Raw genomic sequence first — 16,414 nt, 5'->3', positions numbered from 1 at the left:
TTACCCATAAGCCATTACTATTTCCTGGTGTGTGTGTCAAGACACTAAACTCAAAGGCTGACTGCAAAACCCATCCCCAAACCACCCTTGGTTTATAAATACAACCTAGATAATCTACTGCAAGAGGACAGTTACATCTAGACCATCACCTGGTCCTTTTCTCTGAATCACAGAATCATAGAATCATAGAATGATAGGGTTGGAAGGGACCTCTGGAGATCATCTAGTCCAACCCCCTGCCAGAGCAGGGTCACCTACAGCAGGTTGCACAGGAACGCGTCCAGGCAGGTTTTGAATGTCTCCAGAGATGGCGACTCCACCACCTCTCTGGGCAGCCTGTGCCAGTGCTCTGCCACCCTCAAAGTAAAGAAGTTCCTCCTCATGTTTAGGTGGAACTTCCTATGTTCAAGTTTGTGCCTGTTACCTCTTGTCCTGTCCCCGGGCACCACTGAAAAGAGCCTGGCCCCATCTTCCAGACACCCACCCTTTAAGTATTTATAAGTGTTGATAAGATCCTCCCTCAGTCGTCTTTTTTTCCAGACTGAAAAGACCCAAATCCCTCAGCCTTTCTCTTATGAAGAGAGGTCTTTTGGTCCCCTAATCATCTTCATAGCCCTTTGCTGCACCCTCTCCAGCAGTTCCCTGTCCTTCTTGAACCGGGGAGCCCAGAACTGGACACAGTACTCCAGATGAGGGCTCACCAAGGCAGAGTAGAGGGGGAGGATGACCTCCCTCGACCTGCTGGCCACACTCTTCTTGATGCACCCCAGGATGCCATTGGCCTTCTTGGCCACAAGGGCACATTACTGGCTCATGGTCATCCTGTTGTCCACCAGGACTCCCAGGTCTCTTTCAGCTGAGCTGCTCTCCAGCAGGTCAGCCCCCAACCTGTACTGGTGCGTGGGGTTATTCCTCCCCAGGTGCAGCACCCTACACTTGCCCTTATTGAATTTCATACGGTTCCTCTCTGCCCAACTCTCCAGCCTGTCCAGGTCTCTCTGTATGGCAGCACAGCCTTCCAGTGTGTCAGCCACCACCCCCCAGCTTTGTGTCATCAGCAAACTTGCTGAGGGTGCACTCTGTCCCCTCATCCAGGTCATTGATGAATATATTGAAGAGGACTGGACCCAGCACTGACCCCTGGGGAACACCACTCGTCACTGACCTCCAACTAGACTCTGTGCCCCTAATCACTACCCTCTGAGCTCTGTCTTTCAACCAGATATCTATCCACCTTACTGTCCATTCATCAAGCCCACTCTTCCTAAGCTTCCCTATGAGGATGCTATGGGAGACCGTGTCGAACGCCTTGCTGAAGTCAAGGTAGACCACATCCACTGCCCTCCCCTCATCTATCCATCCAGTCATGCCATCATAGAAGGCTATCAGATTAGTCAGACATGATTTCCCCTTGGTGAATCCATGTTGAGTACTTCTGATAGCTTTCTTTACCTCCACATGCCTTGAGATGACGCCCAGAACAAGCCGTTCCATCATCTTTCCAGGGATGGAGGTGAGGCTGACCGGCCTGTAATTCCCCGGCTCCGCTCCTCCTTCTTGCCCTTTTTGAAGACTGGAGTGACGTTGGCTTTCCTCCAGTCCTCAGGCACCTCGCCTGTTCTCCAGGACCTTTCAAAGATGATGGAGAGTGACCATCATGAATGCTCGTGTCCATCCAGAACTGTCTGTCTCTTCCACCAGCTTTCCTTCTCCTGACATTTTTTTTCACAATCCCACTTGCTCGAGTGACTGAGATAGGTGATCTGCACTGACACAGAGGGTATTAAAATACTTTTGGCGGATGTCTTCTTTATACTAGTTTTCACATGTATCTTAAATAGTAATAACATAAAATTCCTCTCCTTTTTTTCAGAAAAATATTCATCATTCCTAGTAAATCTGAAAATCTTTTCTGACTAATTTTCAAAATCTAAATCTTAAAGTAACATGAAATAGAACTTAAAAGGGAATAGTCTTGCAATGGAACAAAAACAAGGACTTCATTAAAAAGCAATGGTAAAATGTATGTCATTGTAGTTCAAAATTACTGAGTGTGATGCCCTGATTTTCTTCAGAACTAAAGAACACATCTACTTTCACAACTCATTTGCTAACACATTTCCCTCTATTGCATTTTATTAAATTTGTTATTGTATTTTTGCATAGTGGGAGTACAGTACAAAGATACCACACAACACAGAACTGCGTGAAGCAGGTGTCAGGTTCAGTTTCTTTCTTGATAAATACCTTGTTTTTCCTTTTTTGAGGGAACTGAAACACATACTTTGCTGATGTAAAATTCTGCTCGTGTAGAAATAAGGCAGCATTAAGATGTTTGTTAACAACCTGCTTCCCTTTTACAAAAGAAAACTAATGAAAAACTAATAAAAACTAAAGAAAGTATCAAGAGGGAAAGGTTGGAGTGAATCTGCTTAAATAGCAGTTTGAGGAAAACTATGGAGTGGGGATTTTGTTAGATTTTAATTCTGTTCTCCAGTTTTTGATCTCACTGACACCAGTGTTACTTCATTGACTCCACTGTTTATCGAAAGGCCTATTTAGCCCAGCATAATTGTTCAGCATGCTCTATCTATTTAAGCATGCTGTTGTCCAACAGTCATTGGAATCTAAACATTAGCTTAAACTGCTCTGTTGAACAGACACACACATGTTTAGGTGTTCTCTGGAACTGAGGCTGGGGCAGGGGGGGAGGAGAGAGATGGAGGGAAGAGGGAGAGACGGAAAGAGAGAAAACATAAGTCCATGAATAGTGACATCAGTGTAAAAGAAAAGTCCTAAGCTTTTCTTCATAGTTTTTTCCCGTGGAAAAAAACAGCGTAATTTTTGCCAGCAGAGCAGTGAAAAAAATTTCTCATTTCTGTAACACAGTGCCACATCAAATGTCTCATCGGATAGATTGTCTCTTTTAGCTCCTTTCCTTCTGTGGATGTGCTAAGAACCTACCCACAGCTTTCAAACAGAGCTGTGGCAGCTGTCTCTTGGCAAGATACAACCGTTGCACCTGGGGGAGCAGGTGGCTTCTCTTTCAATGGGGATTTCAGGATTCAAAAAAAAAAAACATTCTCTGTAGAAGTTAGCAAAGCCAAAGCCTTTTGAAATGGGAGAGAAAACCAGCCTGCTCCTCACAGAAGAACTGCTTGCCAAACAAGTTGTCTGGAAAAGAGAAGACCAAGATGGAAGCCCAAACTCCGTGTAACTCACACCAAGGACATGAATATCAACACTAGATGAGTAGCTACGCTATCTCTTGTTGGCCTAATTAATATTGCTAACAAATGGACAGTGGTACTGAGATCAAGATACTAGCTGCATCGCCACAGCCAGTTCTCTCACTCAGGATACATGAGTTTGAGAAATCAGTCTGAATCTGAGAGGAAACAGCATCCTGTTTCCCTGCATCCTGCTTTCTTGTATCACACCCTGGAATTGCGTTAGTGGCCAGAGAGGTTATGCAAGTCCTTGGTGGGACCAGAAATCCTATCCATCTGCATTCTAAATTCTGCGTGTGATGACAACTAAAAGTCGTTTTTGGCTTTTGTTGATTTCTACCTAAGACCTCACAATTAGCAATATCTACTGTACCACATACATACTGCTTGCCTGATATCTCCAGCTTGAAAATTCAACCAGTGCCTATAAATTTCATAAATGTGGATATGGCACAGGCTAAACAACATACCTGTCACTTCTTTACACAATCATGTGCAAACGTGTATCTTACTTTCCACAGAAATGTTCAAGTGTTTTCAAAAGTGACACTTTCTACAGAAGCTTCTGTTTTCCCGTGAGCTATTTAGAAACGCTATCAATTGACTTTCAAAGTTAAGCAAACTATTACTGTCAGAGTCTTGAATGTCTCTAATTTCATTCTGCTTTGTCTTCCTTCCAGAAGTCATTAATTAAGGACATTATTCTGAAGCACTAGTGTCTGAATATGCCAATGAAAATTCATTTAAATGACTCAGCTTCTGAGAACAAATTTGTTTCTTTTTAAACAAAGAAGCACTAGGCCTTCATGAATGCAGAAAAGCAAAAGGTTTAGAACAATCTGTTCAAATTGTGTGAGCTACTTCCAAGCTTTGCTTGCTGCCAGTTAGTCTGTGGCTTTCTCAATCTGCTGAAAGCTAAGCATAAGTCAAACTCTTTTGCTTTTTATCCTGAGAATTTCATAAATCACAACTTTATCGATGAGTTTTGCCACTGTAACACGCTGACTTCCTACAACTCTATTGTCTGTCATCTTCCTATGGAATACTTACATTTTCAGAAAAAAAAACAAAACAAAAAAAAAAAACAGAAACTTTTAGTGGTGGAGTCATTTCCATGTAAGTAGAAAATATGGCTAAAACAAACCATTAGACAAGCTTTGTAACAACTGCTGCAATCCATAGCAGGGACATAAGGAAAACAGATTAGTTCCACAAAGCACATCTCTTGTCTCTGTCTGCAGAGCCTAGAGAGAATGGATTGTTTCATTTCCTGAATTCATGGATCCCTAATGAAGTGTAATTGTACCTCCATGATGTTTTCATGCTAATTGAAGGAGACTACAGTGGAAACCAGCTTCTGAAAGGCATTTTTTTAAATGAGCAGTTAGCATTAGTCTTCTTTCAAGGTAGTTACAGCTATTCTTCTCACCACCATTTCGATCATCAGTCTCATCTTTTCAGAGCACACAAAGACATAGGAATAACGAGCACATAATATAAATTTTATAATATATAAATAGTAATCTATTTATATCTTCTTGCAAACAAGTCATGTTTTTAGTTGGATTACAAATTTTCATTAGCTTCCCTACATTGGCATAAAGTCATCCCTGCATTCTCATGCTACACAATCCTAGCTCGTATTTTCTACACCCTCTCTCTTTCATTTTCTTCCTGCGCCCTAATACAGTAGGGAAGGTCCTGTGTTGATCCAGACGGGAGACCACGGCGTATCGAGGACCCAGTGACCCACATAACAGTTAACCTGAGCAGGCACAGGTCTGTGCTGCGCTGCGCTGTGTGTCCAGCACGGACTTCAGGTTGTGTTGTGCTGCACAAATCCTGGGCTGCAGGGTGACCTCAGCCAGCTCGCTGTAACGGAGGAGCCCGCAGGCAGCTCCCACTTTCTGCCAGAGATTACACACCACCGGCATGGCCCTACCTTTATCTAAAAGCGCAGCAAGAAGTTCTCATTGAAGCATCCTTTATGAATAGAGTAGTTTTCTTGCAAGAAAATTATATCAAAGCACGAATAACCAAAAAGGAGAGGCTTCCCTCCAGGGATGGGATCTGCACAACATGCAGTGGGAAAATCCATCCAGGGTCTGCCTGATGCTGCACAAACAGGGGGTTCCCAGTAGCTGAAGGGACAATACACTAGCCATCTATATTCCTATTCTTATTCTGTCTAAACAGTTATTTTATTAATCTGTTTGGTATTGAGCCTTTGCCATTGAGTTCCAGTTAGAACTTGCACTGTCTCTGTCCCTCTCCCTCCACACCCCACCCCTCAAGGTGCAGAGCAGGTCCATTTACTATTTCTGCTTCTGACTTCTTTTTTCACTTCAAAATTGTTAATTACAGATGCAGAGAAAAAAGCCAGGCCTTTTCTAATTATTTTTTTCCCATATCCTCAGACAAGATAATTATTCTGGCTTTGAGGCTACATAACAGAGATATTGGAATTTAAAAGAAGCAGCTGCAAGGCAGAGGTGGTATAAGCTAGGCTGCCTTCTTCATGAAAGTGGAGGGTTAAGATCTCACACACTCATTTCACTTACTCTGGCTCAGACATCGAGTGGTATCTTCTTATACTGTGACAACTTAGTCCATTTTCATTACATCACTGTAACCTCAGACCCCCTTTATACTGCTGAGGCAACATAAATTAGTCTTAATGTGGCTGTACATGTAATTCACAGGGCTTTTGAACTCCCCTTACTTGGCCACAAAGTACAAGCAGACCCTAATGTAAACCGAAGTCTATCTTGAAACCTCTTCTAACTGCATGCTTTGTTTTCCTCTGCTGATGAAGAGTTCTCAAAGTATCATGAATAACCACAGCCCTTCCTTTACTTTCCTTCCAGCCTGGAGAAGAGAAGGCTCAGGGAGAATCTCATCAATGTATACAAACATTTGAAGGAAGTGTGTAAAGAGGACGGAGCCAGGATCTTTTCAGTGGTGCCCACTGACAGGCCCAGAGGCAATGGGCACAAACTGAAACACACAAGCTTCCCTCTAAACATCAGGAAACAGGTTTTCACTGTGAGGGTGACCAAACACTGGCATAGGTTGCCCAGGGAGATTGTGGAGTCTCCTTCCTTGGAGATATTCAGAACCCCATCTGGTCATGGTCCTAGACAACCTGCTCTAGGAGGCCCTGTTTGAGCAGATGGGTTAAAGAATGTGACCTCCAGAGGTCCCTTCCAACTTCAACTATTCTGTGACTCCACACCCCTTGCAGAAAGCCAGGCTAGTCCCCGTCCCTGTTTCACCTCCCTTTTTTGAAACTGAACTGAGGAGCCTCAATAAGCCACATTCAGCAGCTTGTGAGAAACTATGAAAGTCTGAAATCTGATGACTGCCAGGTTATCACAGTAAACCACAAACACATGTAGAAAAACTCAGTCACAAACACATTTAGAAAAACTCTACATATTCTTTTTTTATTTGTATTATAATTGCTGCTAGTTACTGCACCCAAGTTTGCGATACCATCCGTCTTGTCATGAAAAACAGCTACCTACCCCCGTCACAGTAAGCATTTTCTCATTTATCACCTCCTAGGAGATAGACAAACCTGCTGGCCGTTTTAGGGTGATAAAACATTTTTAGGCTGTAGGAGATGATTCCTCACGTCACACATTCCAACATGTGCTTATCTAAATCTCATCTATACAAACCTCCCATACACCCACCACTCTTGCTGACAGTCTTCAGAGATATCCCAGGTTAAATGACCACAAGAAAAAGTATGCTCAGATCTCCCAACTATTTGTTTAGATTCTGCCTTGGAGTCATAGCCTTTGAGTACATAAAATTACTAATTAAAAAAGCATCATCAGTCTGTCAATTTACAGAAAATACATGCATTTGAGAAACAGACAGTGTTTAAGAAACTATTTCAAAATCTTTTTTTCCTACACAACTTTCACAGATGACCAGTTATACAGAAATTCTTGAGTGTACATGGAAAAAAAAATACTTTCAGACATCATTTTGCTATTTCAACTTTTACATTGACTTTTTCAAACTAATTATATTTTAGTTCTGTGGAAAAACTATGCACACTAACCATTCTGTTCTTTACAATACTTCTTTGGAAAGCATATCTTGCCTACGCTTCCCCAATTGACTCTGTAGCAAAGTTAAACTTTAGTCCTTTTCAAGCACTTTGGAGTTTTCTTTATTTTTGTAGACAATTATGGAGGTGGCTCTGACTGAATCAAATTATGCTCTAAGGCTTTTGAAGAGAAGTTCAGTCTCTCCAGGAATTCAGAATTCTCTTCTGTAGGCTGAAAAAGTTGACAGAAAGGTTTAATCAGGTTTGATCAAAGGATCTCTCTTCCAGGATCCAGATTTCCCTAAGTACAGTAGAACATTATACTTATATTCAATTATTATACTCAATAATGAACATTAACACAGTCAGTAATGTATATGTTTCAAAGGAAAATAATTCTAGGAATTTTTTTCATCTTAGAAAATGGGTGTATAATCTACATTTCTAAATCTGCAGACATAATTCACTGCCACTACACATCATCAAATTACTCAATGTTTCTATAAACGATTACGGTTTCAGTAAAATGTCACATTTAGAATTTACAATCCAAAGACATAAAATGGAAAATAAAAAAGTAGATACCATAACCAGTCATGACAGTAAAAATTAGAACAGGCATTGAGGGGAAAATAAACACCATAGCTGTTCCTCTATGGAGGGAATTTTATGTTTCAATTTTTGTTGGCTCGGATATTTTTAGCATCCCTGGAGATGCTGTTTCACTTCATCAGCTCCTGATTCTACGGTTTAGGTCCTACCACTGAGAGGCCAGAGCCCCACTGAAGACAACAGAGCTCTTCTTGGGCACCACAGCTCAGCTCTATATTATCAGCTTGAAGAGTTAATACCTTTTTATCCACCTAGCCATAAAAAGCAATTCCATTAATCTGAAGGAAAATGCTTCTTAGGACTGTGGTGGTTGGAATTATTACTAATGATATATTAACAAGCTGAAATTTTGTTTTGAAGGCTCCAGAAATGTCTGAAAAAAATGTTGCTGAAACTTTCCAATTACATATTTAATACATCCATTAATCAGATCAGAAACGTTAACATCTTAATGTTCAGGTTTTTTCTTCAAAAAATTGATATATTTTCAATTCGAGCTTCCACTGCAGTCCTACTCTCCCCACTGAAAGATCACCACAGCTAAGTCCAAATTGCATTTGTTCTTCCTCAAGCCTGCAACGCTATCAGTTCACCTCTATACCACTGCCAATTATTAGCACTGAGATATCCATTTTCAAAAAGCACATAAATTTAGGTCCTCAGACTCCCTGCTGCAACGAGATCTCCCTGGCTCTGTGTGGGAGATGCTTCCACATTTAGGTATCTGATTTTACAAATGTCTCAGCCTGAAGAGAGAACCAAAAGCTTTATTTTGAGTCACTGGAGACAGTAAGTTTGCAACAAATGCTGAAAATTAGTTTCAAGATAAAGCTCAAAATTAGCTACCAAAACTGGTGTCTCTTCTATTAGCCTATTATTGGCAGCCTATTATTAGCCTATCTTTTACAACCGGCTTTGAAATTGGACTGTAGTATCCGTTGTTATATTGATCTCCATTGCACACAAAAATTTGTGTGCCCTAATAAGCTGCTTTTTGGCATTTAACACTCCCATCCAAAATAAGTAACTTCACGTTCTCTAAATGATTATCAAATACAACATATTCTGTAAATTGGTAGGCCTTATTTATGGTCTTGATCTTTCCCTTTCAACTGAAACAATTGATTTCCGTTTTTCACGTTCTTATTCACCTGGCTAATTCACTCTTAATTATTTAATACCATGAATGCCAACAAATTACATGTGGCGGGGAAAAAGTTCACTTTTCCCATCACATTTCGTGCTGTAGTTCAATTAAATTTGTGTGAGCAGGGCTGGAGTGAGTCATGCACAAAACATAGCTGATCAATAGGGCTCCAATAATACCAGTTCTGTGGATGAATCGTTTTAGAGCTGGGACCTTAGTATTTCCCACGTGACCATTCATTGTTTGTTTGCTTAAGTAATGTTTCAGGGATTTTTTAACATCCATTTCTTCAATTCACTTGTTGTGGGGTTTTTTTGGTTTGGTTTTTGGGTTGTTTGGTTTGGTTTTTATATTCAAGATGCTTTGCAGGTGATACAGAATAACTTTATCTACTAGGCTACACATTTTCACTAATCAGCCAAGGAACTTGAGGCTTTTGAAGCAGCCACAGGAGGTTTCTCCTGTCATTTCTTTCTCACAATGGTAAAATATATGAACTACAGGAAATTTTAAAAAAACATTCCACATTTCCTATTTTTTCCTGCCAAAAACATTGTGCATACAAAGATGCACGCAAATGAAATGTAATCTTGTAAACAAAAAAGTTCTTATTTTCATTCTTCCAAGCTGTAGGTCTAACTTTGTGAAAGACTCTGCCTCACTCAAGTTTACACTCAACCCTGCCAATGGCGGCATTTCCAGAGAGGTGTCCATGGCTGTGAACTTACTCAAAGATGCTATGAGCCCAGAGCAAATACATCACTGACACAGCGGTGAACTAGTTACTCCTGGGAACATGACAGAGCCTACGCCAGCATATCCTTACCCAATATCTGATTGAATTAGTGAACTTAGCTGTTAATCATCTGTTACACTTTGTAAGAACACTGTTCATTCTAGAATCATAGAATCATAGAATCATCTAGGTTGGAATGGACCTTTAAGATCATCAATTCCAACCATATTATCTGATTACATATATCCAAATTATCTGATCATCTATATTCAAAAGACATGTTGTCTAATTACATTGTATTTACATATTGTTGTATAAGGATATTTTTATACACTGTACAAGTATAAACTAAGTCCTATTTGCCTATAAATTGCTAGCATTTCAGATGCACATAAAATATTTATAGATGCAATGGATGCTTCATGGAAGCTTTCTGCAACTGACAAATTCTTAACTACTGAATGCAACTTATTTCCGTATTTGGTTCAATTTACATTGCAGCTGAAATTTCACTGAGTCCTTAATATTAAATGTTAAACTAGCTGGATTTTTTTAAAGATTCTTTTTTGGTACTCAATTTTGTTTGCAATTAAGTTAGCATGAAAGGCTTAATAATTTCAACCGTCTTGTCCTCCAAATCACAAAAAATTAAGATTGATTTATTTATTTATTTTAGTAGAAATGTTACATTATGAACGACTAAAAGGTTTAGGATGTATTGAGCTCCTTTTCATGCACAGAACTTGCTCCTGGAACATCAGGTAAGGCACTTTCCAGTTAATACTGGAAATTCTGTGGGACTTTAAGTTATGTGAGACTTTTTTTTGGCTGAAACACAAGAAAGAAAGTGACAGTCATTGGAACTGCAAAAAGCAGAGCGCAATGACTTCCAAAAAATTCATGTATATTGTAGACTGGCTAGAACATAAAGTCTATCTAAAGGCCAGTGGAGATGAGATGCTTAGGTCTGGGAAAGTGGAGGCAAGTCTGTACAAAGATACCCTTGTCCAAATCCAACTGAATTGCTAAGTGTATCTCTTTATCTTCTAATATTGTTTATAAAAATGTGTTACTACATCTTTATGATTGCATAAATACATACCATAAGTGTGTTTTATAAGTGCTTAAATATATAAAAATTGGATTTTGAGTGTGTATATATATACACATATATATCTAGTAAATGTGTTGTGCCTTATCAGAGCCTAGATCTCGATTCTATTAATAGGATCTCTCTATTGTTACTACTAGTTTAGCTAAATAAAGAGAACCGAGGCAGGGAGGGGGGAATCTCTCATGATATAGGTCCAGAACCTAAATGTTTATACTTCTTTCAATCTAAGAAAACATGATATATTTGAGGAAAATCAGAGAACACAATAAGTAAGACAGGAAAGCTTTGGCATCAACTCTCTGAGGCAGAAGCCAGTCATTATATACACGTATTTCTATTTTATAAGTTCCTGTATTTACTGAAGAAGGAAATTTTCAAAAGAAGCTAGACATCTAAGTCCCACTGAAGCTGGATGCTCAGCTGTCTTAGACTCTATGGGAAATTCTGCTCACAAACAAAAATATTTTAATATAATTATTCTGACTTTATATTATGAAAGTAAGAGAATACATTACATTTTCACTGACAGTAGCTAGTAATATTATTCTTCTCTTTCTATAGTTTATCAATCTCATGATTATTATTAAAAATAAAAAATAATAAAAATTCATAGATTTAAAAAGACCTGTCATGACATAGAAAACAATCGATGAAGCAGGGGAATGAGCTGTTTACAAATGCAGTTGAAAATCCAGAAAAACAAAGATTCTGTTTGATAAAAACCAATCCTTGCATTTAATTTTTAAGCAAAACAAGTGAATCAGTGTGGCTGAACTGTCAGGCTTTAATTGCTCCAAAAGTCTAATGACAAAAGGGGAGAAGTGCCAGAAATTCACATGATTTATTACCTTCCCACACTTCAGTTTCAAGCAAATGTACAATCCCAGAGGGATTCTCAACCATTTCCTGACAGCCCCTCAGCACTGAATTAATACACAAGGTAAAAGAAAATTTAATGTAGAGTATCAGAACTGATTAATGGAAGTCATGTCAGCTGTCAGTCCTCTGCAAACTAATTAGGCAAAGCACTCAAGAAAACTCGGTGTTGCATATGAAGCTTGCCAGAAACTTTAAAGGGGATCATAAAAATAAGAGTATACTATTATTTTTTAAAAAATTAATAATAAAAAAATGGAAAAATTTTCCTTCAATGTTTAATGTGTATTTGTTTGGCAAACCGATTTCTGTAAAGAAACTAGGATATTAGTCCTACAAATTCATTCTAATCTCTCTTTTTACTTCGTGGCCTTTGTTTGTTTCTTTAGCAGAATTCTAAAACACTGCTGAAGTTACCAGGCCCAAACAATTCTAGGTAAAAATAATCTCATCCACAGTACAAGAATTGGTGTCAGGATGAACTAATTAATTATACCTCATACCTGGACTACTGAAGAGTGGACTACTGAAGACTACTGCCCCCGTTAAGCATGCCCAAAAATCAAACTCTGTAGACATTGACATGCCCTTGGCCTTGAACCATGTTGGAGATGTCATGTGAGAGGACATAGTATGCCAAGGGAAAACCATGTAAATGCTTCATATAGGACAACCTAGAACACCTTATCAAACAGTCTGAGTGTCCATACACCCAGGAAAATCTACAGCTGATGTTGCTTTTTTTTTTTTTTTAATATATATCGCTGTCCTATAAAGCATCAATGAATCCTTTTCATTGTTGAAGCCTTTAGTCATTAGACAGGGCATTCATGAACTTTGTTCTACCAAAAATATTGGGACTCAGTTCAGGCCCTCCATCTATTGAACAGTTCAATCTATTGCACAAGTACCAAGTACTTCTATAGAGTGACATCACCTTTATTGCAGAACAATATCACCTTATGGTATTTTCTCTATGGAAATCACATCCATGTGGAAGTTTCAGAAGTCAGACCTCACTGCACTCCTAACTGTGAGCAGAACTGATATGTCTATTCCATCCACATCGCCTTTTTTTTTTGGCGTATTTTCTACATATAATCCTACATGGGACCTTTACGGCACTACCGGAGATCAAAAGCCAAGCCTAGTGTATCCATGCAACTTATATTGGTTTTCTTGCCATGTTTTCCCAGTGAAAAACAATTGAAGCTCATAGGCATCTAGAGTTAGTGAGACAAATGATCACAGACCAATGGCATCGCTCTGAAAATGCTTCTTGGTCTGCTTGATAATTGCTCTTCCTAGGGTTGGGTGAGCTCAGCCCTTCACTAGCTCAATCTGTAACTTTCCTAGTGTCATCCATGCCTGTAGAGCATTCCCAGCTTCATTGGTCTCTTTCCAGTCCTTGCCCATGAATCAGATCCCAGCTGAGATATATGGCGGGCATATGTGAAATGCATGTGTCCCTGCTACGCTTAGAGACAGCAAGGACCTCCACCTCGTACCAAAGTTTCAACGCAAACATGCTTGACGGCCTGGATCTTGCATGGTATGCCAAGTCCCATTTCTGCTTAAACATCCCTAGAGTCCACACTTTCACCGGAGTCCGCACACATTTGGAAAAGCCATAAACATAGAGAAAATTCCTCAGTGAATGAGTGGAAGATTTTCTTGTAGCTGGTTTTGTCACAACTTTTCTTCATCCACAGATCCCAATCTCTTGTGTGTCCTTTAACTCCCTCTTCATGAGATCACTAGACCACCTCTCAAAGCTACAGTTTGCGAGTCCAGCTCCACATTCATCAGTTTCAGGACACCTCAGGCTCCCAGTCACTGGAGATGCCACACTGGAGCAAAAGAGAGGCTCCAGTTACAAGTTTGTTGTTCTGGCATTTTCAAGGGAATTTCTCCCACAAAAGGGGATTGTCAGAGGTACCAGCTTCCACAAAGCGGACTTTGGGGACACATCCTTTCTGCCTGTAGACATTTCAGTCCACAGAGAGAGTCTGGGGATGGCAGATTAGTTGTCCACGGTATTTTGGATCCACATGTCTGAGAAAGAACCAGGGAGGCATTCTTCCAGGGACTTTGATTGTGGTCTCTATGAGTGAGAGGAGGAAAGTGCTAGATAGCAACGACTGGGGCAAATTGCCAGAATGAAGTCTGTGGCATCTGATATGCTACATTCTGAGGAAATAACAGATTCAAATTCATCTACCCACACAAAATTAAGGATCAACATCCAAGCCAGCCAGTGCCTTATGGTGCTGATATGCTCCATTCAGATACTAAAGTGCCAAGCTGACAGGGGCAGATGTTTCCCTGCATGTTTTACTTTGCCTTGCAGAGGAAAAGGGGAGGTGCTGCATGAACAGTGGAGAAATGCAGTCGTTCATACTTCACAGTGACGCAGCTTTAAACCTTCTTCCTCCCCTCTGCTTATCTTCCCACAGCAATTCCCTGGACAAGAGGAGCTTATAGATAATTGCCCCTGATTTAGGACAGTGGAGGGGAGCAGGCATGATGCAGGTAAGCTGGGCACAGCGTAATGTTTGGAAGTAGCCAAGGGGCCTCGGGAGTCTTGGCATAGCCAAGGCATCCCACGGGCCATGATACGTGCATGTAACCAGAGCGCCCTGAGGGCACCCACAGTCCTCCGAGATCAAATGACTTAACAGGTGCCAAAGACCTCTTCAAGAGCTTAGGTCTATGATAAATTTAAACTTAATTAATCCCCATAAACTTTGTTTCTAATTCCTCACATCTTTGTGGCAACTAATATCCAATTCTAGCCAAAACACACTCTAAATAAAAACTGCCTAGCACAGTCACAAACGCGTCATCTTGAAATAATTGACCCAAACAGCAGAGCGGCTATTACTTACAGTTCCATCTGCTGATGGATCATTCTTCATTAGCATTAAATATAAAAATGTCTTGGAGTTACAGGCAGGCCCTGCCCTTTCACTGTGGTTGTCATATTTTGCCAGTGCCACCTGACCTCTTTATGGTTCTCCTTGTCTGTCCTTTGGAAGAAAAAAGACAGATCAAAACAGCATGGCAACCGGGGGCTGCGGCCTGCTCCTATTTTATGATTGATTGACACTGAGTTTCCTGGAGAAGAATCAGACTCATGCTTGGAAGAGAGCCCCACACATCCTGTCTGCGAAGACAACTTGGCAGGCACAAAGAGCTCCTGTCTGCCCCCGGCATCCTGGTGACATGCCATCCTATTAAACCACGAGGACAAAACTTCAGCCCTGCAGGTCTCAGTGTGCAATCTCAGCACAGTGGCTCCCTTAAACCTCGTGAAAAGTTCGTATTCCCTTTGCAGAGGGAGACTGTTACACCATTGCAGCCCCTAGGCCATGCCCATTGCTGGCAGAGGCTGCAGGACGATGGACGTACAATTGCCATATGCCTGCGCCTTGATTCTGATTTCCGCGAGCAAACCCAAAGTACCGCCCTAAATATCCTGCCAGACTTGCTCTTGCACATCCAGGCGTGCTATATTCTTCAGCCAGCACTCAGATGCGCTCAGGGTAATTATGTCAGTGAAACTAAGCAAACACTTCACAGCAGAATGAACTCACCCAGGCAATCTATAAAGGATTAGGCAGTTGCCAGTGGATGAACATTTCTCACAGAATAATCAATCTCTCTCTAATCCTCAGGCCTGCAGCTTAGGGAAAACCCACAAAATACCTTCCAAAAATGAGCACAGGAGCTAAAATTCATAACACTACTGGATACAAAAAACACAGACTCATCAGAGTTAGCAGTTGTACCGCACACAATATGATCCCTCCCTCCAGTAATGCAATCAACAGCCTGATAACTGTCTTTCTCTCTTTCAAATATATAAATATCTTACCACCTTTCTCCTTTTACCCTTTTTTTTCCAAGATGGTCTACCCGCTACATAAACTAACTGAACTCCAAACAGGTGTTGCCAAATTGTGTTTGGTTTTGAAGTCTTCTGCTTTTCCTTCAAACCTGAAGTGAGCCCAAATATTGTCGTATTTTTCCAAATGAGAAAAGAAATTGGCCTCTTCCATACCGACTAGAAAGCAACGCAATGAGGACCTGTAGACTTGTATCATTTTAAAGCTATTTCAGGATCAAGACAGGATTCATAGACTGTTCCTTTGAAAAAAGGGAAAGAAGGGGCATTTGCTATCAAAAATATTTTCTGAAGCTGTAATGTCCAGATGCAAATGAGCTCTGCAGGGATTCAATTCCTTGCCAGGCTGGATACTTGTAATTATTTCACCTTATACTGACTTGAGAGTAGGCTGTTATCTTGAAGCAATCTGTCGAGGAATTCAGCACTGATTTTTTCTTCTCTGTTGCACCAGTGGAAAATTTTCTATCTATCTTGACCATTTTAAAGGAAAGTTGGATTTTTTTCTGAATAAATTCTTTCCAAAAAAAGGGTGAGAGTGCAGCTGCTTGCCTTGCATAATGTCATCTTCTACCAAAAGCTCTTGCAGATTTCCAGACAAATACTTTCCAAGCAAGAAGTGACAAATACTCAGCTTGTGGAGATATCTTTCCTTTTTTGCAAAGGCTTGAAATTTCTTTGGGTTAAATTCTCCGAGCAGTTCTATTTCTGGTCTTGGCCATTTTATGA

The sequence above is a fragment of the Chroicocephalus ridibundus genome, chromosome 1 (genome assembly GCF_963924245.1).
Source record: "Chroicocephalus ridibundus chromosome 1, bChrRid1.1, whole genome shotgun sequence".
Lineage (NCBI taxonomy): Eukaryota > Metazoa > Chordata > Aves > Charadriiformes > Laridae > Chroicocephalus > Chroicocephalus ridibundus.
The sequence above is the reverse complement of the archived record's forward strand: the minus strand, read 5'-3'. Positions refer to the sequence as shown.